Raw genomic sequence first — 27,805 nt, 5'->3', positions numbered from 1 at the left:
GAGGTAGGCCCTTGAGAGGGCTGCAGGGGAAACAGTGTCTTCAGAGACCAGCCAAGTTCTACACAAGGCAAGGAGCGAAAGAGACTATTCAGAGAAGAGGCTGGTGACAGAGAGAGAAGACTGATAATCACAAACATGAACTATAGAAGGCCAAGTTAAAGAGTTTGGAATTGGGCTCCATTAGCAGATGAACCCAGCAGTACAGAGATGAATAGTTAAGTATAAAATTATCTGTCTTACATTGTAGTTAAGAGGCAGTGTACTTAAAAAAAAAAAAAAAAGTGGATTTGTGAAGAAAGCAACCTAAACATGATGAACCTAAAATTTAACCAAAAAATGATGCTATGTTTTGTAATAATCAGTTAGAAAAACAACATCGAAAGTCAACATAATGGTAATGTTCAATGTCTTAAACTGGGTGGGGTGTACATGGGTATTCACTCCGTTGTTCATTGTGTGCACACAGATCTCCTGGGGATCTTGTTGAACTGCAGATTCTTATATACGTATACACATACACTTCATGTTGAGTAATTTAACATAACGTGAAATACACCAGAAGGAGGAATAAAGGTGACTGTGCATTGCCAAATTAAAAAGAAGCACGGCCCAAGAAGTCTAGAGAAAGAGTTAAAAAGAAAATGTGTATTTTACTCACCCTGGGAAAAGGTTCTCTGGAAAATAAACATAGGGCGTCTATGAAGCAGACTTGGAAAAGCTGGGTGAAAATCAGCATTGAAGGACATTTGAGACAGTGCTCCAAAATCCTCTGCTCACGTGTGGGTTGGGTTTCTAAGAGCGACCAAAGGAAACTGTGCCTTTTGGCATTTCACTCATTATAAATACACAAAGTTATATTTTATAAACTTCAATCTCTGAATTTGTTAGTATGAGTCTAATCTCTGACTATATGGATTTAAAAAAAAGAGTTTCTGAGCTTACAAAGTGGAGGGTAAGATCTCTAAGACAGGAGTGACACAGAGACAGGCGGTCCTGCCAACCCTGATTTTTGTTACTTTAACGCAGCAGTTCTCTAAGTGTGAGCCCTGCATGCCTAGGGCACCCAGCGACCCGTTCAGGGAGTCAAAACTATTTTCATAATATTGCTAAGACGTGACTTGCCTTCTCCTGCAATGTTGACATTTACAGAAGCAATGGTGGGTAAAAAGTGTAGATGCCATAAGCAAGGCAGTAGAGGCACACTGTACTATTCTTTTCTGTATTCAGTGCTTCCAGGAAAAAAAAAAAAACTACTTTCACATAAGAATGTGATAAAGCACTTGATAAAGCATAAAAATGAATAATTTTATTAAATTTCAACCTTGAATATGTGCCTTTTTAATATTCTGAGTAACAAAATGGGAAGTTCATGTGAACCACTTCTGCTGCACACCCCTGCACAATGACCGTCTCAATAAAAAGCACACGTGCAACTGAGGGGCAAGCTCAACCAGCCACTCTGTTCACGGAACACCATTTCCACCTGAAAGAATCCCTGACAAGCTGTGGTTACTCAGACTCGGTATCTCCAGCAGACATTTTCTTGAAAATGAACTATGTGAGCCTGTCACTTCAAGGAAAACAACTATTTGTTGACAATGATAAAATTTAAGCTTTCAAGAGAAAGAATTTTGGAAAAACCTATCCTCTGCTGTGAGCTTGAGAGCTTCGCAATACTACAGATTTTTCTGATGAGATCGATGGTGTTAACAAACATAATTTTTAATGTGCCAATGTTTGGAAGATCTCATAACTCAGTAAATCAATATTTTCCAACCAGAAATGTATAATGTTACAAAATCCCATATGGGTTAAGGGTTCATTCAAAGCACAAATTAGACCAATGGATTTTTACGTAACAATAAAAGTTCATTCATATAGTTTGAGATGCCACCTTTAAGAAACTACAGACTATCAAGTTTTTGGAGTAGTACTTTTTATACATAAGTTTATTTCATTTATCTATTTTTGGTGTGTTGGGTCTTCGTTGTTGGGCACAGGCTTTTCTCTAGTTGCCGCGAGCAGGGGCTACTCTTCATTGCGGTGGCTTCTCTTGTTGCAGAGAACAGGCTCTAGGTGTGCTGGCTTCAGTAGTTGTGGCATGTGGGCCTCAGTACTTGTGGCGCACAGGCTTAGGTGCTCTGTAGCATGTGGGATCTTCCTGGAACAGGAAGATCCCACCTGTGTCCCCTGCATTGGCAGGCGGATTCTTAACCACTGTGCCACCAGGGAAGCCCTGGAGTAGTATTAAAGAAGAAAATCCATAATTATCTGAAAATGCTCTTCCTTTCCTATAAATCTGTGAGGCCAATTTTCTTCATGTACTTCAATCAAAACAATGTATAGGGACTTCCCTGGTGGCACAGTGGTTAAGAATCGGCCTACCAATGCAGGGAAAACGGGTTCGAGCCCTGGTCCGGGAAGATCCCACATGCCGTGGAGCAACTAAACCTGTGCGCCACAACTGCTGAAGCCCACACACCTAGAGACCGTGCTCCACAACAAGAGAAGCCACCTCAACGAGAAGTCCGCCCACCACAACGAAGAGTAGCCCCTGCTCGCCTCAACTAGAGAAAGCCTGCGTGCAGCAACAAAGACCCAACACAGCCAAAAATAAATAAATAAATTTATTTTTTAAAAAAAGTATCACTACAGATTAAATGCAGGAGTTCACTTCTATTAAGCTTGTCTTCTGTTAAAGCCAGACATTTAGAGAGATTTGCAAAAATGTAAAACAATGCCATCTTCTCATTAAATTTTTTACTTTAGAAAATAGTTATTCTTCATTAAAGAAATATAACATGTATGGGTTTATTATTATGTCTAATGAATTAATAAATACTTTAAAATATTTTCAGTTTTACTTCCTAGTATGGTAAATATCAATAGATAAAACCTACAAATAAAAACTCTTTGGAGACCTCAATAATTTTTAAGGATGTAAAGGGGTCCTAAGGAAAGAAGTTTGAGAACTGCTGCTATAGGCATTTTTGCTTTACATTTTGAGTCACAAAGGGCTTCCCAGTTTATAAGGCCTCCCAAAAGCATGTGCTTCTTGTTCGGATAATTTTAGATCTGGATGCCAAGTTAGCAAGCACAGGATTTACTACTGTATTACCACTGATACAGCACTGTGCTAGGGGTTGAGTGATGTAAGGAGCCTGAACTTACACTCTACAGGAAGACCAGATGTGTGTACATAAGCAACATGAACACAATGATGCACTGACACTGGGGTATTTGCATACGTAAGACAGACATTTCTCTAAGGCAGATATCAGATGGACCGGAGCTCTGAATCAGCACTTTTCAAAATGTGCAGCAGTGTCACCTGGGAACTTACTAAAAATGCAAATAATTGGGGACCCTCCCCAAACCTACTGAAACGAACTCTGGAGGGGGGCCAGCTATCTGCATTTTAAGCCCTTCTGGTAATTCTGAGGCTAATGTTTGAGAAACACTGCTGAACAACTGATAAGATCAGAGGTTCATTTTCTCAATTACATGCACATGAATCACCCACATGATCGATTTGGCAAATACCCCTACAGAAGCCCTGGTGCTTTCACTCTATGCTTTTGTTTCAGGTTTTTCACTCAGCCTTGAATGCCCCTTCCAAGCCTAGTTATTTTCATCTGCTGAAACTTTACTCAAGGCAAATTCAGGGATACAGCCAGCCCACAAAACCTTCTCCAATGAAAATGTGTTCCTCCTTCAATTTCCCATAGAGCTGAGTCTGTAGCTCTTTCCTATCACCTAGCACACTGAGCTGGCTGTACACAGCCTATTGATTCTACAGGTTACAAATGCCCTGGGGGGAGAAACTGTATTTTAGTCATTATATCCCTCATGACACTTTATAAACTATGCTCACTACAAAAAAAATGAGAAAAATAGTCTCAATTGTTTAAATGAGTTTACAAACCAGTTGGGATATACCCAATATTTTAAAAAGTTATTCTTGGTGCTTGCTACAGGTGACAGAAAAATATATGACACAGGCATAAGCTCAAGAATTTATGATGCAGTTGGAGAGAAAAGACCCACATATATGAAAAATAACTAAGAACACAAGGCAACTTGTGTGTCAAAGGAAAGTAACAGCTGTTGGCAGTCAGGAATTTTTAAAAGGCAGAGAGAAAAATTTCAGAAAAGACCGAGGAAGGGAGAGGAAAGGTATAAAGCATGTGAATAAGACAATGAGACGCTCAGCATGGCTAACATTAGATTCTTGTAAGAAATCAATTTAGAAAGTTAAATGAAAAGGAGACTTTAAAGAGCCTTAGAGGGTGATGGTCTAGTCGGGTGGGTTGGGGGGGTGGGGAGGGAGCGGATGTGTGTATGCATGTGGCTGAGTTGCTTCACTATGCACACAACGTTGTAAAGCAATTATACTCCAATAAAATCAATCAATCAATAAAGAGCCTTAGAGGGAATTCCCTGGCAGTCCACTGGCTAGGACTCTTGAGATTTCACTGCCATTGCCGGGGTTCAATCCCTGGTTGGGGAATAAGATCCCACAAGCCACGAGGTGCAGCCAAAAAAAAAACAAAACAAACCTTTAAGACTCCACTGGTACAAGATAAAAGATGTCTACAGTTTCCCTTTAGGCCCTATATGTATTCCATTTGTCCATTTCAGTTATCTTAACCTAACCACCATTACCAAGCAAAGATTTAAACCGAAGGTTGGCAGCCCCTTTTCCAGTGGCATGCCGAGTCTTTATTCACTCCAACCATGGCTGTTTGTAACAGCCGGGGGCTGGCTGCTGGGGTAGGTCTTAAATTTCAGGGAAGAACCATGAGCATCAGAAGACGATGATTAAATTGCGAATACAAAGAAAGGTTCTCATCTAAAACCCTTCGGATAACACCTTAGCAAGGATAAACTTGGAGAGGCTGTAAAGATTGGATACCACTGAACACAAATGACAAATTGCAGACTTCTCTACTACTCTTCGCACTGCGGGAGGGGAGGGGGATCAGATATTCCACAGCCTACTTTGCCTCGATAACTTTTGGTATCTTAGCATAAGCTGCTCACCCCAGTTTACAAGTCAGGCTGAAAGCTAAATATTCTAGGTCTGTACTCTCCAATATGGTAGCCACTAGCCACTTTAAATTCTTTTAAAATGTAATCAAGTTAAAAATTCAGTTCCTCGGGCTTCCCTGGTGGCACAGTGGTTGAGAGTCCACCTGCCAATGCAGAGGACGCGGGTTCGTGCCCTGGTCCGGGAGTATCCCACATGCTGAGGAGCGGCTGGGCCCGTGAGCCATGGCCACTGAGCCTGCGCGTCCGGAGCCTGTGCTCCGCAATGGGAGAGGCCACAACGGTGAGAGGCCCACATACCGCAAAAAAAAAAAAAAAAAATTCAGTTCCTCAGTCACACCAGCCACACTTCAAGTGCTCAAGAGCCACAATGCAACGTATAGAATAATTTCCACCATCACAGAAAGTTCTAATGGATAGCACTGTGCTAGAACCTCCAGGAACCCTCTACTGCCAAATGAACAGTGTCCTTCAAAGTGACCACCTGAGGAAATGGTAAGTTTATTTGAATAATACTGCTTTGGTCAAAATATTTTTAACTCTTCTTTTATTTTTTTTATTTTTTAATTTTTTAAAAATTTATTTTATTTATTTTTGGCTGCATTGGGTCTTCATTCCTGCGGGCGGGCTTTCTCTAGTTGCGGCGAGTGGGGGCTACTCTGTTGTGGTGCACGGGCTTCTCACTGCAGTGGCTTCTCTCGTTGCGGAGCATGGGCTCTAGGCTCGCGGGCTTCAGTAGTTGTGGCTCGCGGGCTCTAGAGCGCAGGCACAGTAGTTGTGGCGCACGGGCTTTGTTGCTCCGCGGCAACGTGGGATCTTCCCAGACCAGGGCTCGAACCCGTGTCCCCTGCATTGGCAGGAGGATTCTTAACCACTGCACCACCAAGGAAGCCCCCTTAACTCTTCTTTTAGAAATAACTTCAGAGACAGTTTATAAGTTTCACTTTATTAGTGAACCAAGGCAACAGTGACCATCTCAATACTCTTCTTTGGACTTGGCTCTTAAAACACTACTAGCTGTTTCCAAAACTTGAATCCAAAAACCTCAAAAATATAATGATGTGCAGCTACTGAACACAGCAAAAATTCATCCAAGGCATATGGGCCAATTCCAACAGTTCGAAAAAGAATTCATGAATGGCTTATCACTATAATTAATGAACAACACCTCCCTAAATGAAAAAACTAAGTTCTGGTGTATTTTTTTCTTCTATTTTTAAGGCAGTCACAGCACTTTATTATCCCACCTTCCAAACTATAATATTGCAACATATACCACACACACGAACCCCCAGAATCCTTTATTTCCACCACTGACTGATGCCATAGTTCTAATATTTTTCAAGCCAAAAACCGTTTGTAAAATGTTCATCTCTAGAACTTAACAACTCATTTCTGAATAGTCAACAATAGCTACTGTTTTGCTCTGTACATTCTCAAATGGGAGACAGAGAGAGACCTACTTCCAAGAGCCAACTATGTAGCAGGGAGAAGAGCCCCAGGCCACAGGCAGCTCAGCTACACAGTCCCTTCTGCCTCCCTCCCCTCTCAGTGAAAGGGTTACATTTCCACCTAAAAACTGGAAGCTTTGTTGACAAACATCAACACCAGAGGAACAGTTTTTTTTGTTGTTGTTTCTGTGTAACCTACAGGTTTATTTTAAGAAGACAATAAAGCCAAGCCTGGAATAAGCAAAAATTTTGAACTAGAGTAACAGCCTCTGTTTGTGATTTAACTCCGAGATCTGATCTAAGTAACAAATATAAAAGGGCAAGATATTTATTTCAGGGAAGCAAATAACCTTAAAAGACCTATCCTCTTTGGTATTTCTTAAAAAGAAATGTGCGTTGTATTTCTTGAGAATGTCAGCTTTACTCAAAGTTGGGATTTCAGGAAGTAGGACTATTCTTCCACCCAACAAACAAATTGTCTTCTGGGACTTCCCTGGCGGTCCAGTGGTTAGGACTCTGAGCTTCCACTGCAGGGGACACGGGTTCGAGCCCTAGTCCGGGAACTAAGATCCCACAGGTCACAAGGGGTGTGGCCAAAAAAAACCTCTTCTACCCTCTATGAAGTCAAGGACAGGTACACATTTGTCTAGTGTGTTAGAAAATACAGGCATCTGGGGAGGTTTCATGAGATTAAAGCAATGCCACAACACAGAAAACGCCACAGATACTAGCTATTACTATTTCTAAGAGTCCAAGCACCCCACTTTCCTCTCAGAAAGAACCTCTCTCATGGCACATCACTGGACAGGAAATTACATACAAATCACTCTCCCATTCTAAACAAACAAATTTTCAGAGGTCAAAGATACTGTTCAAGACTATAACCTTCTCAAAACACAGAATATATGCTTACTGCGGTTATCCCTTTTAATAAGCAGTTTAATAAGCAATCACCTATCATCTGCCTCATAAAGGTAAGAACATTGAAAACATCCAGATAAAGAAAAATTTTACTTTATCTGGTTGTTAGTTTAACTGGATGTTAGTTAGTTAGGATGTTAGTTAGTTAGTAGGGAGAAAAGACCCTACTAATGAAGCCCCAGTTTGGAGGTGACGCTACTGCCACCTAACACTTTATGCAAGACACAGCAGGTACTGCTCCAGCCACCTCAGGAAACTGCCACAGTGTCATTTCAAGATGCCTCTGGGATCACTCCCCGTCTGCTAACACCCATCACCATTCAGACCCCATCCTGATAACCCTTCCATGAAGAGGTCTTGCAAAGTGAATGAAAATTCAAAAGTTAAAGATTCAGTTCTATTCTCCCTGCATAAGAATATATGCTGAAGGCTTCCCTGGTGGCACAGCGGTTAAGAATCCGCCTGCCAATGCAGGGGGCACAGGTTCGAGCCCTGGTGCGGGAAGATCCCACGTGCCGCAGAGCAACTAAGCCCGTGCGCCACAACTACTGAGCCTGCACTCTAGAGCCCGCAAGCCACAACTACTGAGCCCACGTGCCAGTTACTGAAGCCCACACGCCTAGAGCCCGTGCTCCACAACAAGAGAAGCCACCGCAATGAGAAGCCCACGTGCCGCAACGAAGAGTAGCCCCCGCTCGCCGCAACTAGAGAAAGCCGCGCACAGCAACGAAGACCCAATGCAGCCAAAAATAAATAAATAAATAAATTTATTTTAAAAAAATATGCTGAAAGCACAGAAATGCTTTCAATATTGAAAACTGATCTAAAGCAGTTAAATATTGTCCCCATAGATAAAACTGACTTTAAATTGGCAATTTTGAGTGTCTATGACCTACGTGTACAGGACGACTCATTTCTGAAAAGCCAATTGAAAGAGACTTATCCGACACATCTGGAAGGCAACACACCAAGCAAATCTAAAAAAGCCTCCTAGTCTCAAAGAAAGTAAATGTTTTAAGACTCTAGGTCATGTGTGTTTAGGAAAATAGGGACATGTGACTGTTACAGAGGGGAAAAAACAGGGAATACATAGGACAATGCTTTAAAAAAGAGGTCTACTTCAGAAACTGGGATGTTGAGTCTCTCGAATACTGACATGCTTTTCGGGGAAAAAAGCAGAACAGCAACAAAAAGATTTTGCCCACTTCATCTCTCAACTCATGGGAATCAAACTTAGGAAAAGGGTCCAATATCTACTTAAATAAAAAACTAGGAGGGGGCCCTCCCTGGCGGTCCAGTGGTTAAAGACTCCACGCTTCTAATGCAGGGTGCACGGGTTCAATCCCTAGTCGGAGAGCTAAGATTCCCACATGCCGTGCAGCCAAAAAAAAAAAAAAAGGAGGGAATAATTTATCAAGTGCTTGCACCCAGCACACAGGAACACAGAGGTCCTTGAAATTTGTTTAAAGGAGGACAATCCTTAAGAAAATTATATTATGTATTAACCCTCAGAGACTAGATTTCTGGATATCTGTGTGAACCAACACCTCTTCTTCCAACTTCCACTAAAACAAGTACAAAGAGCAAAGCAGGGGCTTCCATGGTGGCGCAGTGGTTGAGAATCTGCCTGCCAATGCAGGGGACATGGGTTCGAGCCGTAGTCTGGGAAGATCCCATATGCCGCGGAGCAACTAGGCCCGTGAGCCACAACTACTGAGCCTGCGCGTCTGGAGCCTGTGCTCCGCAACAACAGAGGCCACGACAGTGAGAGGCCTGCGCACCGCGACGAAGAGTAGCCCCTGCTCGCCGCAACTAGAGAAAGCCCTCGCACAGAAACGAAGACCGAACACAGCCAAACATAAATAAATAAATAAAAATTAAAAGTTAAAAAAAAAAAAGAGCAAAACAATATATTCAAAACCAAATGGTGACAACCTCTCAATTATGATATATCAGAATTTAGGCCTCTGGGTGATTAATTTATACCACTGACAAACCAAGTCTAATCATTCCAAATTGTTACTTGTCTAGTGCTATATATACATTTTCACAGAGCAAAAATATTATGTTTATTTGCAGGGAACGGGAAAATTGACAGCAAATTTCATAGCTGATTGAGCCACTGGTTATCTACATACCTATTCACACAGCAAAATACTTCTGCTCTACTGCTGAGTTTTCTATTTTCAAATCTCCTGCCAGAGGATACTTTAAAACAGTGATATTCTTATCATTATACATTATTTTTCAATAAAATACAGAGAGCCCAATGTCCATATCTTTACTTTTTATCTAGTGAAGTTGCAGAAAAGTCGACACAAATCTAGCAAAATGGGACAAACTGGTACCTCATGGCGTCTGCAGAATTGCAGACTGTCTGCCAGGCCTCACCTCATATCCGGGCAGAAGTTGGGCAAACACTGTGAGCAATCCTGGCTGTGAGGTCACAATGCCAGCATCACAAACAGCGATTCTGATGCCTGTGCGCCTCTAGGATGCAACCTCATCACTTTAAAGAAAAACCAGAAGGTTCCATAATCCTGAACCTGGAGCTGATGACCCCAAACATGCACCTTCTCCCAAGAAAGTATCCTCCCATGTAAAATTAAGCAGCATCATTCTCCACTACTGACCAGCACAGGCAATGCAGGTGAGCAGAGAAAAGCTCATCCACCTAAAGTTAAGTATCCAGCTCACCACCAGGAAGGTATTTTTATATACTTCAAGTTTGCAAGTTTTTATTTCAGTTCAGTTTCAAACACCTTTCCTTAGTATTCTGTCCTGGAAAATTAAGCTATATTTAAGAATTCTGAAAACTGAGTAGGATGTAAATCATAAACTTAAGATATCACCTTGGTCTTGCCACTCTACCACATCGCTAACTTCACCGATCCCAACATTTATTGACTAAGAGGAATAAGGATTATAATGTGTAAGCTAGAGGTTCATTTCAAAAATGCCACAAGTACAAAGCCTCACCACAGCTCCACGATAGTGTATCTTTGCTAAGAAAGTCAAAATCGCCAGATTGTTGTCATTGCTGTGGTTCCCTCCCCCCACCCCCATGAGTTCTGGAATTTTCAAGCCAGCACACAATAAGAATTAGTGACATTTTATTGTTACTTCTAAGAGGTTAAACCTTCTTAAATTGGAAGGAAATGTAATAAAGGATTAACAGTAATTATCCCTAGGTGATGGGATTACTGGCAGCTTTTAATCTTTGTTTCTGAAGCAGGAAAAAAAATTTTAATGACTTTTTTGGAGCCACAGTAAAATGGGCTGCAACCAGGGAGTGAGGAAGCAGACTCTACTGTGCTATGTGCACAGGAACATGAAACCAACAGGCCAGTGTCAGCAGTGAGAAGTGGGTACCCATGGGGAGAGGCTAGGTGTTCACCAAGCCGACTTCTTTCTCTTCCAGGAGTCACAGACCTCGTTTCCCAGCTCCCTTTGCAGTTCAGGGTGACCACGTGACTGAGTCCTAGCCAATGGAATGAGAGCAGTGCCTGGGCTGTGTGCACTTCTAGGCCTCCCCCATAATATCTTCCCATTCTTGGCCCTTCCGGTGGCTTGATGGAGATGAGCAGGGCAACCTCAAAAGCATGGATGGAAGACAATGTGATCACAACTCGGAAGAAGCTTGAATCCCTGTATCACTTCTCTTCATTTCCCCCATCAGAAAATACCTACCCTGGACTTTTCCATAACTGAAAATAAACTTTCATCCATTTAAGTCATTAAAATTAATGGAGTTTGCTACAGCAGCTAGCTTTTCTTACCTAATACAGTGGCAATGAGATAAAAACTCTTGCTAAGAGCTTTGGAATCATCTCAGCTAAGTAAACTCAAAGAATATTTTAGGATAAGCACCTGAGACAGAAATGCTTCACATCACAAAAAGCATAATTATATGAAAGATAAATAAACGCAGTGGTTAAGAATCCACCTGCCGGGCTTCCCTGGTGGCGCAGTGGTTGAGAGTCCGCCTGCTGATGCAGGGGACATGGGTTCGTGCCCCGGTCCGGGAAGATCCCACATGCCGCGGAGCGGCTGGGCCCGTGAGCCATGGCCGCTGAGCCTGCGCGTCCGGAGCCTGTTCTCCGCAACGGGAGAGGCCACAACAGTGAGAGGCCCGCGTACAGCAAAAAAAAAAAAAAAAAAAAAAAAGAATCCACCTGCCAATACAGGGGACACGGGTTCAAGCCCTGGTCTGGTGAGATCCCATATGCCACGGAGCAACTAAGCCCGTGTGCCACAACTACTGAAGCCTACGCGCCTAGAGCCTGTGCTCTGCAACAAGAGAAGCCACCACAATGAGAAGCCCACGCACTGCGAGGAAGAGTAGCCCCTGCTCACCACAACTAGAGAAAGCCTGCGCACAGCAATGCAGACCCAACACAGCCAAAAATAAATAAATAAATAAATTTATTAAAAATAAATAAATAAATGTACTGTATTTTTTTTTAAAGCAAAAAGACATTTTACTGGGACTTCCCTAGAGGTCCAGCAGTTCAGACTCCGTGCTTCCACTGCAGGGGGCGAGGGTTCGATCCCTGGTCGGGGAGCTAAGATCCTGCCTGCTGCGTGGTGCGGCCAAAAAAAACCCAGACATTTTACTGGCAAGAGCAAAATATGTTTAAACATCACATAAGTCTGACTGTATGTAAGATAAGACTGATGATGAGTTGATAAGTGTTCAAGAGTTAGGTGATGGTACTACTCACTTTACTTATGTAAATGTCTGAAATTTCCCATAATGAAAAGTTTCTATTATAGAAGATATTTTAGTGAAATCCAAACTCCACCTTCTTCCTCACCCCTTGTAACCTAAAAAAAGCTTAAGCAGTTTACAGAAATGAGAGGTTCCTCAAAATAAGCAGTTCCCCACAACAAGCATGGTATAAATTACGTCCAAATGAAAAGAAATAATAGTCTTCATAATTCTTCTCTGATTTCCTAAGGTTTTGTTTACTTTGGTTGTTTTGTGGGTTTTGTTTACTGTTATAAAAAATGTGTTTGTTTAAAAAAGTAGGAAGAGGGTTAGATTAGGAAATGAAACACCTGGATTCTGTCTCAGCTGGATGACCTTAAACTAGTATTTAACCCCTTCCTGGAACTCGGCACTCTCATCTATATAACCTAAGGATACTCATTACATAAGATCAGTTTCTAACTCCGTCCTTTCGTAGTTCCACTGTTTCAGATTTCAAATCCAAACTCCCTAAGTGAAAGGGCAAGGATTCACAAGTGAAAGGACTTGTGGCTCAAACTTTGCCAAAGTAAGAGTACTCTGCCATGAGGGAAGGAAGAACCACACCTGATAAGATCGGCCTCTAACGAGCGCAGAGTCTCCTGCTGCTCTCCAGCTCGGCACCGCATCCTCCGAGGCAAATCACATCTCCACATTCCCCCTCAGTCCCTTCACAGTCCATTTTGCCCCATCAGCTAAATGAAAATACTCCTCTATTTACTAAATCTGGAAATTCTATCTGGAGGCAAAGGACAGTTGAAGAATTTGCAATGAATTTAATCTGCCAGGAGAGGGAGTTTAACAGTGAGCCTCCAAAAACAAGCTGCCCCCGACTGCAGAGTGAGCACCTACCTGGATGCTCAGGTTTCTGCTCGACCCTGCTGGGTGCCCGCGAGGAGACCGGGCATCAGACAGGTTAAGTGACTTACCTGTAGACAGCTGCACTCTGAGACTTCTGAGCTCCTGTCTATTTCTAAAATGTTAAAAGTCCACGCACTTTATAATAGAAAGGAAGGGGGAAAGAAGTTCTGGTTTAATGGAAAGTCTAGTTGAGAGAAAGATATTTCTGAAGCTGATTTTCAAGTCAAGCTAGAGAGAAAAACTCAAAGGCTGTGTTCTAATATCATGTTCCTGAATTTGGGAAGTTCATTCACAGCTTAATCCCCTCCCCTGAAGTCACGGTTACATAAGTGTCTGTTGCCTGCTGTGTCACTTGCTGTCCCCCACCCCCAATACAGGAGACGCCTTGTAACCTGAGCTCCTCTGCTTCAGTCACTGAAAACACTTACACAACACCCTGGTCGCTTTCCAAACCGACTGTACTTTTACTAAGGAAAGCCAAGTTATGCCATTTTTTCCCATCTTTCAAGTTTCATTCACGTTGATATTTCTGTACATACGTAAAACACAAAGTTGAAGATCATTTTCATATTTTCTTCAATTTCTGAGTAAAACAAGGAAGGTCAAGTATTTCAACTTCACAGGATAGCAAAGCACAATCAATAAGCTGGCAGGCTTGCCTGGGGCCAAGTTAAACATAACTCATCTCCTAGGTGAACAGAGCTGACAGTCCTCGTGTGGGAACTGCACAGTCATGCCTATTTATACACCCAAGGCCCACATTCCACTGCTCCACGCGGCACCCCCCCCCCACGTGTAAGGGCTTCTGGGGGACACAGGAAATGAATGACTCTAGAAGAATACAAGCAGACACGTCGCCTCCTCAGAGGTCTTTTCTGACCGCGCTTCCTGCCCTATCTCCTCCTCAGGACTGCTCTAGCCACCGTGCAGTCGGCTATAATTGAATGATGAATCATACTCACTCCTGTTTGGTTTGCACATCACCCTATGACTAAGTTTCTCCTGGTCGGGGATGAAATTTGCCTCTGAATCCAACGGGCGTAAAAAAAGTATCTGATACTCAGCAAGAGTTCAAAAAAGTCCTGAGCTGACTCAACAAAACAAGAACCCCCAAAATGATGCAATTTCCAAACTAAAGCATCATCTTCTACGCATTTGATGAAGGTGACAATATTATAAGGTTTCCCAAGCCTGGAACCTCCTTTAAAAAGTAGGCCAATGAGGCTATGGGCAAACTGTTCAATTACCACCTCCAGTGAATGCTATGTAAGAGCTGTAAGTCTCTAAAATTAGATTACCTTTGTTGACACAGAGATACTTGCTCTGTCCAACAGAAATACAATGCGAGGCAAATGTGTAATTTTGAATTTTCTAATAACCATGTTTAAAAAATTTTTTAAAACCAGGTGAAATTAATAAACTATTTTTGTTAACCAAATATTGATATATGCAAAATGTTACTTCAAATGTAATCAATATAAAATTATTAATAAGCTATTTTTACTTTTTTTTTTTCCTATTCGGTTTTTGAAATGCAGTTGTGTATTTTATACTCAGATCTCAACTTGGACTTGCCAATAGCCATATGTGGCTTATGGCTACTGTACTGGACGGTGCAGCTCTAGAACATACGCTTAAGGTAGCTTAAGGTAGCTCTCCTCTTGACATCGATAATGAACTTGCCAATCAGATACCCCAAGTCCCCGTGGGTATGCAACATTCGTCTTTCCTATCTCATTACAACACACAGGTGAGGGAAAGGAAAAAATGTATAAACTCTTTTTTTTTTTTTCGGTACGCGGGCCTCTCACTGTTGTGGCCTCTCCCGTTGCGGAGCACACGCTCCGCAGCCATGGCTCACGGGCCTAGCCGCTCCGCGGCATGTGGGATCTTCCCGGACCGGGGCACGAGCCCGTGTCCCCTGCATCGGCAGGCGGACTCTCAACCACTGCGCCACCAGGGAAGCCCAAAATGTGTAAACTCTTGAATGTAAAACTGAATAATTTAATTGTTCTTAAGATAAAAAAAGAAAAAATAACATTTCTAGTAAGAGGACCTGTTTTTTTTTTAATTTTTTTTTTTTTGTAAGAGGACCTTTAAAATATCTATTTGACAGGGATACATGATGTACAAAGAAGCCCTGCTTATAGCACAAGGCACTGCCCAGTAAAACTGATAGCTCAATGCAAACAGTTTGAAAACACACCCATACAAAACTCAAAGCAAAGTACAGAGATTAAATTACAGATGAAAATTTAATAAGTGTGTCTCAAGACACAAGAAAGGAACCTGAGAGGTAGTGACTGGCAGATTTAAGGGTGATGTAGCAGGAGGCAGCGTTTCAAGCACGAAGAGGGGCATGAAAGCATCGTTCTACTGCAGTGGCATCACGCTCTGCTACTTCTGGCTTTCTGATTGCAGAAAACCAACATAGAGTCAAGGAAGGGTGGAAATAAGAACATGTGGAAAGACAGGCCTGGAGACTGGGGGGAAAACTATAGGAGAGAAGGAGGGGCTCAGGATGAAACCGCACTGTCAGTTATTCATTTCTTACTAATCTGTTATTTTTTTCCCCCAAACTTTAGTAAATTGGCTTTGACTTAGAAACAGTCTAATGGCTAGAGTTTAAAATATAAGACCCAGGGAAGAAAAGCAATGTCCCAAGTTTGAACATCTGGGATACATGTCAGTCTACTTAATGGAGACACAGAACACTCCTTGGGGGATGAAGAGGGGAGCATCTCCTCCAGGGCGAGGGCTCAATGTGAGGGAACGATGATGAGTGACGTGAAGCCACCTAAGGTCAGCCTAAGGTCCGGGTCTCCCAGAAGCTTGCCCCTTGAACACAGAAAATGTGTGTGATGTCACAAACACAGTTTAGGGCACAGGCCACCAAAGAGCCACTGCTTCACGTTAGTGTGACAGCAAGTGAGATAAACTAAAGTGAAGAGTGAGCAGGGAATTGGAGCCATTTGGTTTTAGCAGCAACTAAGTGGTTGGCTTAAAGGGTAAAGCGAGAGGTAAGTCTGCTGAGGGTGGCTGATGACAGAGAGGGAAAATCCAGACGGCCCCTCTGTTTCTTTATTCCACCATCTTCAGCAGAGCATTCCAATACTCAGGAATAAGGGAGAGATTAGCCAGGGGAAAAGGTCATACAGCCCTCTCAGAAATAAACATACACAAGAGGGGCTTCCCAGGTGGCGCAGTGGTTGAGAGTCTGCCTGCCGATGCAGGAGACACGGGTTCGTGCCCCGGTCCGGGAAGATCCCACATGCCGCGGAGCGGCTGTGCCCATGAGCCATGGTCGCTGAGCCTGCGCGTCCGGAGCCTGTGCTCCGCAACGGGAGAGGCCACAACAGTGAGAGGCCCGCGTAACACAAAAAAAAAAAAAAAAAAAAAAAAAACATACAAAAGAAGTGAAAGAGAGAAAATGAGAGACTCCATCTTCCAGAGAGGTGACTGTCCTTCTGCATGCTATGCCTAAAAGGGTGGGGCAGTGTGTCAAATTTGTTCAGGAGGCCAGGGCATCTGGAAACAGTGGTGTTCTTAAGAGAATACCATGAAATACTGAGATACAGTACAAAGTCTAAAACATCTAAATGTATCCATAGCAGCGGAAGACTAAGACAAACTAAGAAGCCCTATACAAGGTGAAAAATGAAATTAAGAAAACCACTGTTCATTATTTAATTTCTTGTATACACTGGAAAAAGCAGCATCTCAGTCTAGCCTAAAGATTACTAGCATTCTCCAACAATCACCTGGCTAAAGAAACAGAACCTTCTAAGGACTGAAAGTTGCCTGATATCTCTCTCACAACTCATTCACGTTATTTTGGTACTGCTTTTGATAAATTTATAGTTAATCCACAAGCTGAAGACAGAGCTAGCAATAATTGATATTCCTGGAGTGCTAAGTTTATACTTTTCAGAAATCATTACAAAGCATGACACAAGGGCTTCCCTGGTGGCGCAGTGGTTGAGAGTCCGCCTGCCGATGCAGGGGACACGGGTTCGTGCCCTGGTCCGGGAAGATCCCACATGCCGCGGAGCGGCTGGTCCCGTGAGCCATGGCCGCTGAGCCTGTGCTCCGCAGCGGGAGGGGCCCGCTTACCGCAAAAAAAAAAAAAAAAAAAAGAGAGAGAGAAGCCCACATTTAGACACTAAAGGGCGATACAGCCAGGAAGGGTCAGAAAATGAATTGGCTCAATTCAAATGGTACTACAAGGAAGTTGCACTTCCAATGTCTAACTGGTAGAGCCCTTACAGGGCAATTTATAAAGTCAGTGTTCGTCTGAGAATATCACACAATATTCTCAAAGTGTTCATTTGAGCATATCACACAATAAGGTGCTGAAGGTACACAGAAAGTTTTACATCTTTCCATCAAAGTCAGAAGTAGAATGTTAAATGATTAAAGACTCAGTTTAGGATGTTTGCCAAATAAAGTCAGAATTGGATGTCAACAGAGAGACATAACCCCTTGAAAAATTATTCTGTGCTCGAAAATCATATGTTTTTAAAACTTGACGTGTATATGACACAGTACCGAATACAAGCCGTACCCAGAGTTTCGAAGTCTACAGCAGTTTTTAAAAGGAGGGGGAGGGTGCCAAAACCCAACCAAAGCAAAAGGAGCTGGAGCATTCGGCAAGTTCTTCAAGATGGAACACTGAGCCATGATGCATCGGCCTGCCATTATGAGTGTCTTTGTACAGCTCAGTTTGAGTGAAGGTTTATTTTCTGTTCCTGTTACTTAGATAAGCAGATAACAAGCAGCCTCCCAAAGTTCCTCCATCTGCAAAAGAGTTCTTTTTAAAAGGAGGGGAGGACTTCCGTGGTGGTGCAGTGGTTGAGAGTCCGCCTGCCGATGCAGGGGACACGGGTTCGTGCCCCGGTCCGGGAAGATCCCACATGCCGTGGAGCGGCCGGGCCCGTGAGCCATGGCCGCTGAGCCTGCGCGTCCAGAGGCTGTGCTCCGCACCGGGAGAGGCCACAACAGTGAGAGGCCCGCGTACCGCAAAAAAAAAAAAAAAAAAAAAGGAGGGGAATGTAAAGCTGAGCTATTCTGCTCATTTACACAAGTTTTGACAAAATTCCTGTGACTTTGTAACTCTAATACCACCAGCTTAGAGACGGGATCTTGAAAGGAACTGAAATTACTAGGCCTGGTTAGTATCTCCCAGAAGAACTTAATAGGTCAGCAGCAGTCAATTATACTAATATGTAAAAAGGAGCAAATGTGCTTAATATAGCATCATAAAATTTTAGAATCAGAAGAGACCTGCAATCTAGTTCAACTTCCTCATTTTACCACTGAGGAAACTGATTCTAAAAAGTGAAATCACTTGTTAAGGTCACAGTTACTTAAAAGTCTAGGACTTAAACCCCAGTCCCCAGTTTAAAGACTCCTGACGCTAAACAATACTGATGAATAAAAGTTTCTGATGTGTTATAAACAGCAGTGAGATGAGTCAATCTCAAGGCAAGTTAAAACTCGTTTCCCTTTCCAGTCTTCACAAAGGAATAAAAGTAAGCATATTTTCGCTTGCCCTGAAACAGCCACACATTGCCCATACCAAAAGCAAACACTTCGCAACTGTTTGTTCTGATGGGGGGGGGGCGGGAGGGCACAAAGACAACACAAAGAAGAATCAATGACTTCCTTACTGGGTTTTTTTGCCTCTTAATAAAAATTTTCTTGCTTTTACTTTGCAAATGAGCAAGTTTAATAGTTGCAGGTCGGGAATTCCCTGGCGATCCAGTGACTAGGGCTCGGCCCTCTCAATGCCAGGGCCTGAGTTCAATCCCTGGTCAGGGGACTAACACCCCACAAGCCACACAGTGTGGCCAAAAAAGAAAAATAAAATAGTTGCAGGTCTTTAGAGCAAATGGAAAAAACAACCACATTTCTGTTTTCACAATACTGAAGGATACTCGGCTACTTCGAATTTATTCATAAGTCCCTACGACAGTTTTCCGTACAACCACCCTAGATGCTGTCAAAGGAGACTAGGAATTGTTTCATTTGGATCTTAACACCCAACTTCATTGTTGGTTATTTTTTACCTGTTTAGGTAATCTTCTACACAGACACACAGCTAGTTCTATCAGACCTTAGAAAGAAAGAAACCCCTTTTAATTAAACTGTGGGAAACAAAACTGACAAATATACCAAAGGGCCTGAGGTTTAGCAAGGTACAAGTTCTGACATGGGGAGCGAGAGTTCCTTTTCCATGCTGGATATTTAGCTCCTCATAAATTCAAGTTCTTCAGGGAAAGCTGTTCATTAAAAATGTGCCCTTTAGGGCTTCCCTGGTGGCGCAGTGGTTGAGAATCTGCCTGCCAATGCAGGGGACGTGGGTTCGAGTCCTGGTCTGGGAAGATCCCACATGCCGCAGAGCAACTAGGCCCGTGAGCCACAACTACTGAGCCTGTGCGTCTGGAGCCTGTGCTCCGCAACAAGAGAGGCCGCGACAGTGAGAGGCCCGTGCACCGCGATGAAGAGTGGCCCCCGCTCGCCGCAACTAGAGAAAGCCCGCGCACAGAAACAAAGACCCAACGCAGCCAAAAATAAATAAATAAATAAAATATTTTTTAAAAATGTGCCCTTCAATAGTGGCAAGACGTTCCTCCTCAAATTAACTTTCTAAAACATGACAGAAAAAAGGTTTTCATTTCCCAGACTAGTAGAAGTGGGGTTTTCCCCCATTCTGACTTAAATGAAAGAAGAAAATTGAGGTGCTGAACCCCGACTTCCTTTAGGGATGGGAGGGCGGGAAGACGCAAGAGATTAAAGGGAAGGGGAGAGAAGAGTTCTGACACTTAGTTTTACAGACATTAATTCATTTAATAGTCACGACAGCTATGTGAAATAGTTATTATTCCCAATTTAGAGATGAGAAAACTAAGCTCCAGAAGGTTAAGCAGTTTGTACAGGATCTTCCATAAAGTAACATAGCTGGGATTTGCTGTCAGGCAAGGACTGAAGTCTTGCCCTTAACCTTACTTCCGTTAACAGCTCTGGGTTCTCCAAGAGCAGAATGCATGCCTGTTTTACTGAACTTTGTATCTCCAACATCTGAGCTAGTGCCTCGCAACAGCAGGTGCTCAAAAATGCCTGATGAATGTATGAATTAAAAGATAATTGGTAGGACTCCCCTGGTGGTGCAGTGGTTAAGAATCTGCCTGCCAATGCAGGGGACATGGGTTCGAGCCCTGGTCCAGGAAGATCCCACATACCGCGGAGCAACTAAGCCTGTGCGCCACAACTACTGAGCCTGCACTCTAGAGCCCTCAAGCCATAACTACTGAGCCCACGTGCCGCAGCTACTGAAGCCTGCGCGCCTAGAGCCCGTGCTCTGCAGCAAGGGAAGCCACTACAATAAGAAGCCCGCATACCACAACGAAGAGTAGCCCCCACTCACCGCAACTAGAGAAAGCCTGCGTGTAGCAACAAAGACCCAACACAGCCAAAAATAAATAAATAAATAAATTTTAAAAAAAAAGATAATTGGTAAATTCAGCAACAAAAAAAAACTCAACTCAAAACTCTGCAAAGAACTTGAATAGACATTTCTTCAAAGATACAAAAATGGCCAATAAACACATGAAAAGATGATCAACATCACTAATCATTAGAGAAATGCATATCAAAACTACACTGAGGGCTTCCCTGGTGGCACAGTGGTTGAGAGTCCGCCTGCCGATGCAGGGGACACAGGTTCGTGCCCCAGTCCGGGAAGATCCCACATGCCGTGGAGCGGCTGAGCCCGTGAGCCATGGCCGCTGAGCCTGCGTGTCCGGAGCCTGTGCCCCGCAACGGGAGAGGCCACAGCAGTGAGAGGCCCGCATACAGCAAAAAAAAAAAAAAAAAAAAAAAAACTACACTGAAATAAGACCTCACACCCATTAAGATGGCTACTATAAAAAAGAAAAGAAAAAGTGTTGGCAATGATATGGAGAAACTGGAACCCTTGTACACTGTTGATAGGAATATAAAATGGTACAGCCTCTGTGGAAAACACTCTAGTGGTTCTTCAAAAAATTATGAATTACCATATGATCCAGTAATTCCACTTCTGGGTATATAACCAAAAGAACTGAAAGCAGGGTCTCGAAGCAATAGTTATACACTCATGTTCACAGCGTCACTATTCACAATAGCTAACATGTGGAAGCAACCCAAGTGTCCACTGAGAGATGAATGGATAAGCAAGATGTGGTGTAACCATACAAATGGAGTATTATGCAGCCTTAAAAAGGAAGGAAATTCTGACACATGCTACAACAAGGATGAACCTTGAGGACATTATGTTAAGTGAAATAAGCCAGTTACAAAAAGACAAATACCATATGATTCCATTTATATCAGGTATTTAAGAGTAGTCAAAATCATAGAGACAGAAAGTAGAATGGTGGCTGCCAGGGGCTGAAGGAGGGAGGAATGAGGAGTTACTGGGTTTAATGGGTAAAGAACTTCAGTTTTGTAAGATAAGAAGAATTCTGGAGATGGAGGGTGGTGATGGCTGCACAACAACGTGAATGTCCTTAATGCCACTGAACGGTACACTTAAAAATGGTTAAGATGGTAAATTTTGTTATGTATGTTTTACCACAATAAAAACAATTTTAAAGAAAATAACTGGGGACTTCCCTGGTGGCTCAGTGGTTAAGAATCCACCTGCCAATGCAGGGGACATGGGTTCAAGTCCTGGTCCGGGAAGATCCCACATGCCGCAGAGCAACTAAGCCCATGGACCACAACTACTGAAGCCTGCATGCCTGGAGCCCATGCTCCACAATAAGAGAAATCACCACAATGAGAAGCCCACACACCACAGCGAAGAGTAGCCCCCGCTCACTGCAACTAAAGAAAGCTCGCGCACAGCAACGAAGACCCAACGCAGCCGAAAAATAAATAAATTAAAAAAAAAAAAAAGATAACCGGTATGCCTTTGTACGCCCTTTTTATCCTAAATGGTAACATACTATTTTTCTGCGGTTTGCTTTTATACTTAATATTTTAAAGGGAAAAAAAATGATAACTGGGATATTTTCCAAAGAAGCCGTACAATGACAACTAAGCACATGAAAAGGTACTCAACATCACTAGCCATCAGGTAAATGCAAATCACATCACAATGAGATATCACACTTCATCCTCACTAGGATGCCTGTAACCAAAAAGATAATAGCAAGTGTTGATGACGATGTGGGAAAACTGGAATCTCGCTCATTGCTGGCAGTACAACCACTTTGGAAAACAGTTTTTCAGTTCCTCAAAAGGTAGGGTTCCCACATGATCCAGCAATTCTATTCCTAGGTGTGTACCTAAGATGAATGAAAACATATGTCCACACAAAAACTAATACACATATGTTCACAGCTGCATTATTCCTAACAGGAAAAAGTAGAGACAACCCAAATGTCTATCAGCTGATGAACAAACAAAATGTGGTATATCCACACAGTGGAATGTGATTCAACCATAAAAAGGAATGAAGCAGCACTGATATGCTAAAACATGGATGAAGCTTGAAAACATTTTGCTAAGTGAAGTCAGTCACACTGTATGATTCCATTTGTATGAAATGTCCCGAATAGGCAAATCTCTAGAGATAGAGAGTAGGGGTTGGGAGAGTAAGGAGGAAACGAGGAGTGACTATTAGTGGGTACAGGGCTCCTTTTTGGTGTGAAGAAAATATTCTAAAACTGAGCGTGGTGATGGCTGCACAACTCTATGCAAAAAAGATAACTGGGGGAAAAAAAGATAATTGGTATACCCAGAAGTTTTCCTATTTACCACCTACAACCAGAAATTTTTGACCAAACATCATAAAAAAAAAACTTGCCAAAAAACTTAATGATTATAAAGTGCTAGAGACCAGTAAGAGGGACTCCTTCTCAGGACAGGGAAGCCTTTGCCTGATATAAACCCAGACATCTTAGCTCTATTTCCTGTTACCTGCCCTCAAACTTCAGAGCAGTAGACTGTCTGCTATCATCTCAACACACTACCTTTATGCCTTTGCTCAATCCGGCCTAGAATGTCTTCTCTAACCCACCCCTGCCTAGACACCCTCCGTCTCCATCAATGCCAAACACAAGAGCTAATTCCCACTTCGGAAGCTTCCTTAATCCCCTCTCACACACACACACCCATGCCAAGAGAGCGGACCCTCTTCCAGGGCCCCAGCACGTCTCCGCCTTAGCCTCCACCTGGCCCACAGTTAGCTGTCTCACCTAGTGAGACAGAGTCTTTGCAGCACTCAACAAATGTTTGATAAATCGGTATTTCTGGGGTTTTCGCCCACCCCACAGGACACTCTCTATTGGTCACATTCATCTGAAAAGCTTTACTAAAAATGTAACCATTCGCAAAATAAGCCAGGTGACTCACAGGCAACTAGTGATCCCGGACTAGTCTTTCCTCTGTCTCCTCGGTCTCTTTGGTATTTGAAAGCGCCGACTCCCTTAGCACTATGACTATCACCGAATCCCTACATTAACAGAGTAACCCCAGCAGGTGGATAGGGCAGGTGTTACCCCACTTGACAGAGTGAGAAGCAGACTGAGAGAGGTCAAGCAACTTGCCCAACTTCACATGACTCATGGAGTTGGGGCTGAAGCAAATCCAGGACCTCAAACTTCTCTTTTTTTTCTTTTTTGGCCGAGCTGCGTGGCATGCGGAATCTCAGTTCCCGGACCAGGGATGGAACCCATGCCCCCTGCATTGGAATCGTGGAGTCTTTACCTCTGGACCGCCAGGGAAGTCCCTCAAACTTCTTAACAGTAGTTCTGATTCCCCATGTTGGTTTACCCAGAATATTTCCAGTGAAAATATTACACTTTTAATTACTTCAAAATAGAAATATAGATCCAGCCATAAATATATTTTTTTAAGTATAAAGAAAAAAAGATTAGAAGGACATACTCTAGAACACTGAAATAATCTTCTCTGAGAAATAGGATTATGGATAATTTGCTTTTTTCTGTGTTTTTTAATATGTGTGCTTTATATCTTACGCATTGAAACCACATATTATAGGATAACCAATATATGTTATTAAAATGTAAGAGCCCTTGTAAAACTGGTACATAAGGGGAAAATAAACCTGAGAACCTAAAAAAGTAACAACTTCACTAGAAAAAATTTTCTAAAATCTGAATCTGACTCTGATACTAGATTCTCAGTGTCACAACCGAAGCAAGCCACGTATACCTTACAACAGAAATTAGCAATACTTTTTTCCAGTCACCCATGTGTGAAAGAAACTTAGTGATAAAAGTTTTCTTTCACTTAAGCTGTAAAAGAAAAAAAAATTACCCTGCCTATAAAGTTTATTTTTCTATAGTGTGGAAAAGAGAAGTCTAAATAGGTTACTTCCTGCCTTACAATATTAGAAGGCAATGTCTCCAGTAAGAAATCATTCTATGGAGGAAACCAGATAAAGAGAGAAGGCAGGAGATAAAATGATTTGATTGAAAGATTTTTAGGGAAATTTCCCTAATATCTCTTATTTTTCCTGAGAAGACAGGGAAAAATTATGCCAAATATTTCAGCGCACTACTTGACCAGGGATCTGTAGAATCAGGAAAAAAAAAATCTCATTAAAGTTGTCTTCCCTTTTACAACAAACACAAATGTTGGATGATTTGCACCTCCTGAACATCCGGATCTTCAGGCCTTTAACTTCAGAGAAGATACAGTAAATCAAGGACTCGGCAATTTTAAGAGTAAAAAATGGGCAGAGTTAAAACTGGGATCTAACCCAAGCTATACTTAGACATAAGTAAGCAAAGGAGAATACAAATATCAAACTACTTAATTCAAGTTAGAAGCATAATATATTAGACCTTATGCTTATATAAAACATTAGGGCAGCAAAATGTCTGTCTGTAGTCTCACTGGAATTCCTAAGAGGCAAATGAGAATACAACTCCCCGAGGAAAGAGATAGCAGAAAGAGTTCCCAACAGGAATTCTGTAATAGGAGTACTTCTTTCCTAAGATTTTGCAAAGAACACTTTTAAGATTTTGTTGCTGAACCACCATAAGACAGACAATTAAAAAAACAGACTCACCCACTGAGTTAGTGCTAGTGGAATCTGTCCTTCTGGAAGTGCCAGATGGAGATTAAAAAAAAAAAAAGCTCTTTACTAATTGTGGCCAAGATTCCTTGGTACTTGGTGCCAGGGCCAGGATATTAACCCAGATGTCCTAGCCAAATTCAAGGTTGGTTAATTACAGTCTGCCAACCCACCCAAAAAAAAAAAAAAAAAAAAAAACAACTCCTCTGTTCCCCTGATTTGAAATCTGAAGAAGTCACTCTTGAAATTCTTGTACAGCACCATCAATATGTTTTCCCTTAAAAGTGCATTGTAATTCAAATACTGACTTAAAGCATATGGATTCCTTGAGTTCCATCTACATGGGAAACATATACTATGCATATTAAAAATATATAAGATGCTATATTAGTTTAAAGCCTGCCTAAACAGTTCTCTAAAAAATTCATATTCAGAGTAATACTGTCACTGCCTTCCAATTAAGATTGAAGAGACTTAAATAAAAGTTTATATTAAACACAGATTTTGAACCATGAAGCTTTTAAGACTAAAAAGGAAGGCTTTACTGCCAGGAGCACAATTCCAGGAAAAAGCTATATTTGCAAATGTCAGTTACAAGGCCTCCCAGGGTTGAGCAAAAATCCTGCATACAAACAGGAAAGTATACACTTAACAGCAAGTCTGAACATCAAGTACTGGTCTGGCCTTTCTGCCAGCCACTTACTCAAGGTTCCACTGCCAACATATTCTGTGCATTGCTTAAAATAATATAAACTATGTTCAATTTCTAGCTCTGTATTCACTGGCTGTGCGGCCTTTTAGGGAAGTTAGTGAAATTCTTTAAGCCTTACTTCCCCCATCTTTAACTTTTTCTTCATCAAAATCACTAATAACATGGCACAAAATTCTTCATCTTTCACTATTTTAAAATATTTTAATACATATTTTAAGGGCTACAACCTGCATGGCCTTAAATTATCTGTCTCCTCCCAAGCTCCCACCTCAGGACCCTTGTCCTTGCTGTTACCCCTTCTTAGCATGCTCTTCCCTCTGGGATCTACATTCCCTCACTTATTCTAGATCTTTATTTAAAAGTCATTTTCTCAGCTAGGTCTCTTCTTATCACCCTATCTAAAATTTCCATTACCCTAACTCTTGTCCCCCAAACTTCATATTCCCCCTTTCCTGATTTATTTTTCCTTACCATGTACCACTCTCCAACATTTTTAATATGGTTATTGTCTGCCTCCCCTACTTGAAGGGGAGTTTCAAGAGAGCAGGGATTTCTGTCTGTTTTATTTACTGTTGTATCACCAGCACCCGGCACACAGTAGGTACTCAATAAATATTTGTTGAGTGAATACCAAATGAGACCCTAAGTACTGCCCACATATAAGTACACCATAGCCCCACAAGCTCCCTTTGGGAAGACTCCCACAGATTTCAAAATTACTGAAAAGAACTACTGGTTTGCAATGATTAGTAAACAACAGTGTCCATTCTTTATATCAGAGAAAAACACTCAACCTCTCACCTCATTTGTACAAGGAAGAGAGGGAAAGAAGCTGATAATTCAGATAAAGTGGAAAATTATATGAGGTGAAAAGTCTCACTTTAGTTAACACTGCACGAAGTTTTCTTTTAATGTTAACAAATACTAAGCCGTCTTCCTGTGACTTTACTACACTACTTTCAGTTTTTTTCTTTAGCTTTAACTTCTATAAAGCCAGTCCTGAAACTTATGGACCTCATATTTTCAATTAACTAAATAATAAGTATTTACTGAGCACATGGGACTCTGCAGAATTCTGTAGAGGGTGCTATAAAGTGAAATACAAGGTCCTTGATAGATAGATAGATATACACACACATATCATTGAGATATATACACACATACACACACACACACACACACACACATTGGGAAGAACAGAAAATACATCTGTAAAAAACAATGAAGAACATCTGGCAGCCAATATGTGACAAATTCAAATGTGCCTACCTTTGTATGGAGTATAAGAGGCCCAAGTCATCTCTTACACACCCATGAGTTGGGTTTGGAATACCAAAAGAGACAGCACGTAAAAGCAAGAGTCAAACATGACTGGCTTAATGAGTCACATAGCACGCGACAGACTCAATGTTAGACACTAGGCTAAAAAAAAAAAAATTTAAAGTAAGTAAGAGAAGCACCAAATTCTAAACTCCTAAAGAACAGAAACCAGATCTGCCTACGTCATACTGAAGCACAATTAGGAGTTTAAGCAATTGCTGAAAAAAAGAGGGAAGGGCCGATCTTTATCTTTAGACAAAATACCTTTGCAAGGTCCACCCAGTTCCGTTTTTTACCCTTTTAAACAATGCCTAGTGGGAAGCCTAAGCTGTACTTTACCACTTTCTCTGAACCTCAAAAACCTAGGATAAGCTCTTGGCCAAGCAATCACCCACTTTCTTTGCTTTAAAAAGGGCCAGCCACAGGCTTCCCTAGTGGCGCAGTGGTTGAGAGTCCGCCTGCCGATGCAGGGGACACGGGTTCGTGCCCCGGTCCGGGAAGATCCCACATGCCGAGGAGCGGCTGGGCCCGTGAGCCATGGCCACTGAGCCTGTGCATCCGGAGCCCGTGCTCAGCAACGGGAGAGGCCACAGCAGTGAGAGGCCCGCGCACCGCAAAAAAGTAAATAAATAAATAAAAATTAAAAGGGC

The 27,805-nt window shown here is 42.2% G+C and overlaps 1 protein-coding gene across 1 annotated transcript in view; it reads right to left on the bottom strand.

Moving 5' to 3' along the window:
• Positions 1 to 27,202, bottom strand: part of CLIP1 (CAP-Gly domain containing linker protein 1) — a 119,360-nt gene extending 92,158 nt beyond the window's left edge. The window contains 1 exon segment of the mRNA XM_082667142.1: positions 27,105 to 27,202. The gene's annotated coding sequence lies outside the window, so the exon portion shown is untranslated.
• Between the last annotated feature and the right edge of the window lie 603 nt (positions 27,203 to 27,805).

Source organism: Grampus griseus, assembly GCF_964374135.1.
Source record: "Grampus griseus genome assembly, chromosome: 12".
NCBI lineage: Eukaryota > Metazoa > Chordata > Mammalia > Artiodactyla > Delphinidae > Grampus > Grampus griseus.
The sequence above is the reverse complement of the archived record's forward strand: the minus strand, read 5'-3'. Positions and strand labels throughout refer to the sequence as shown.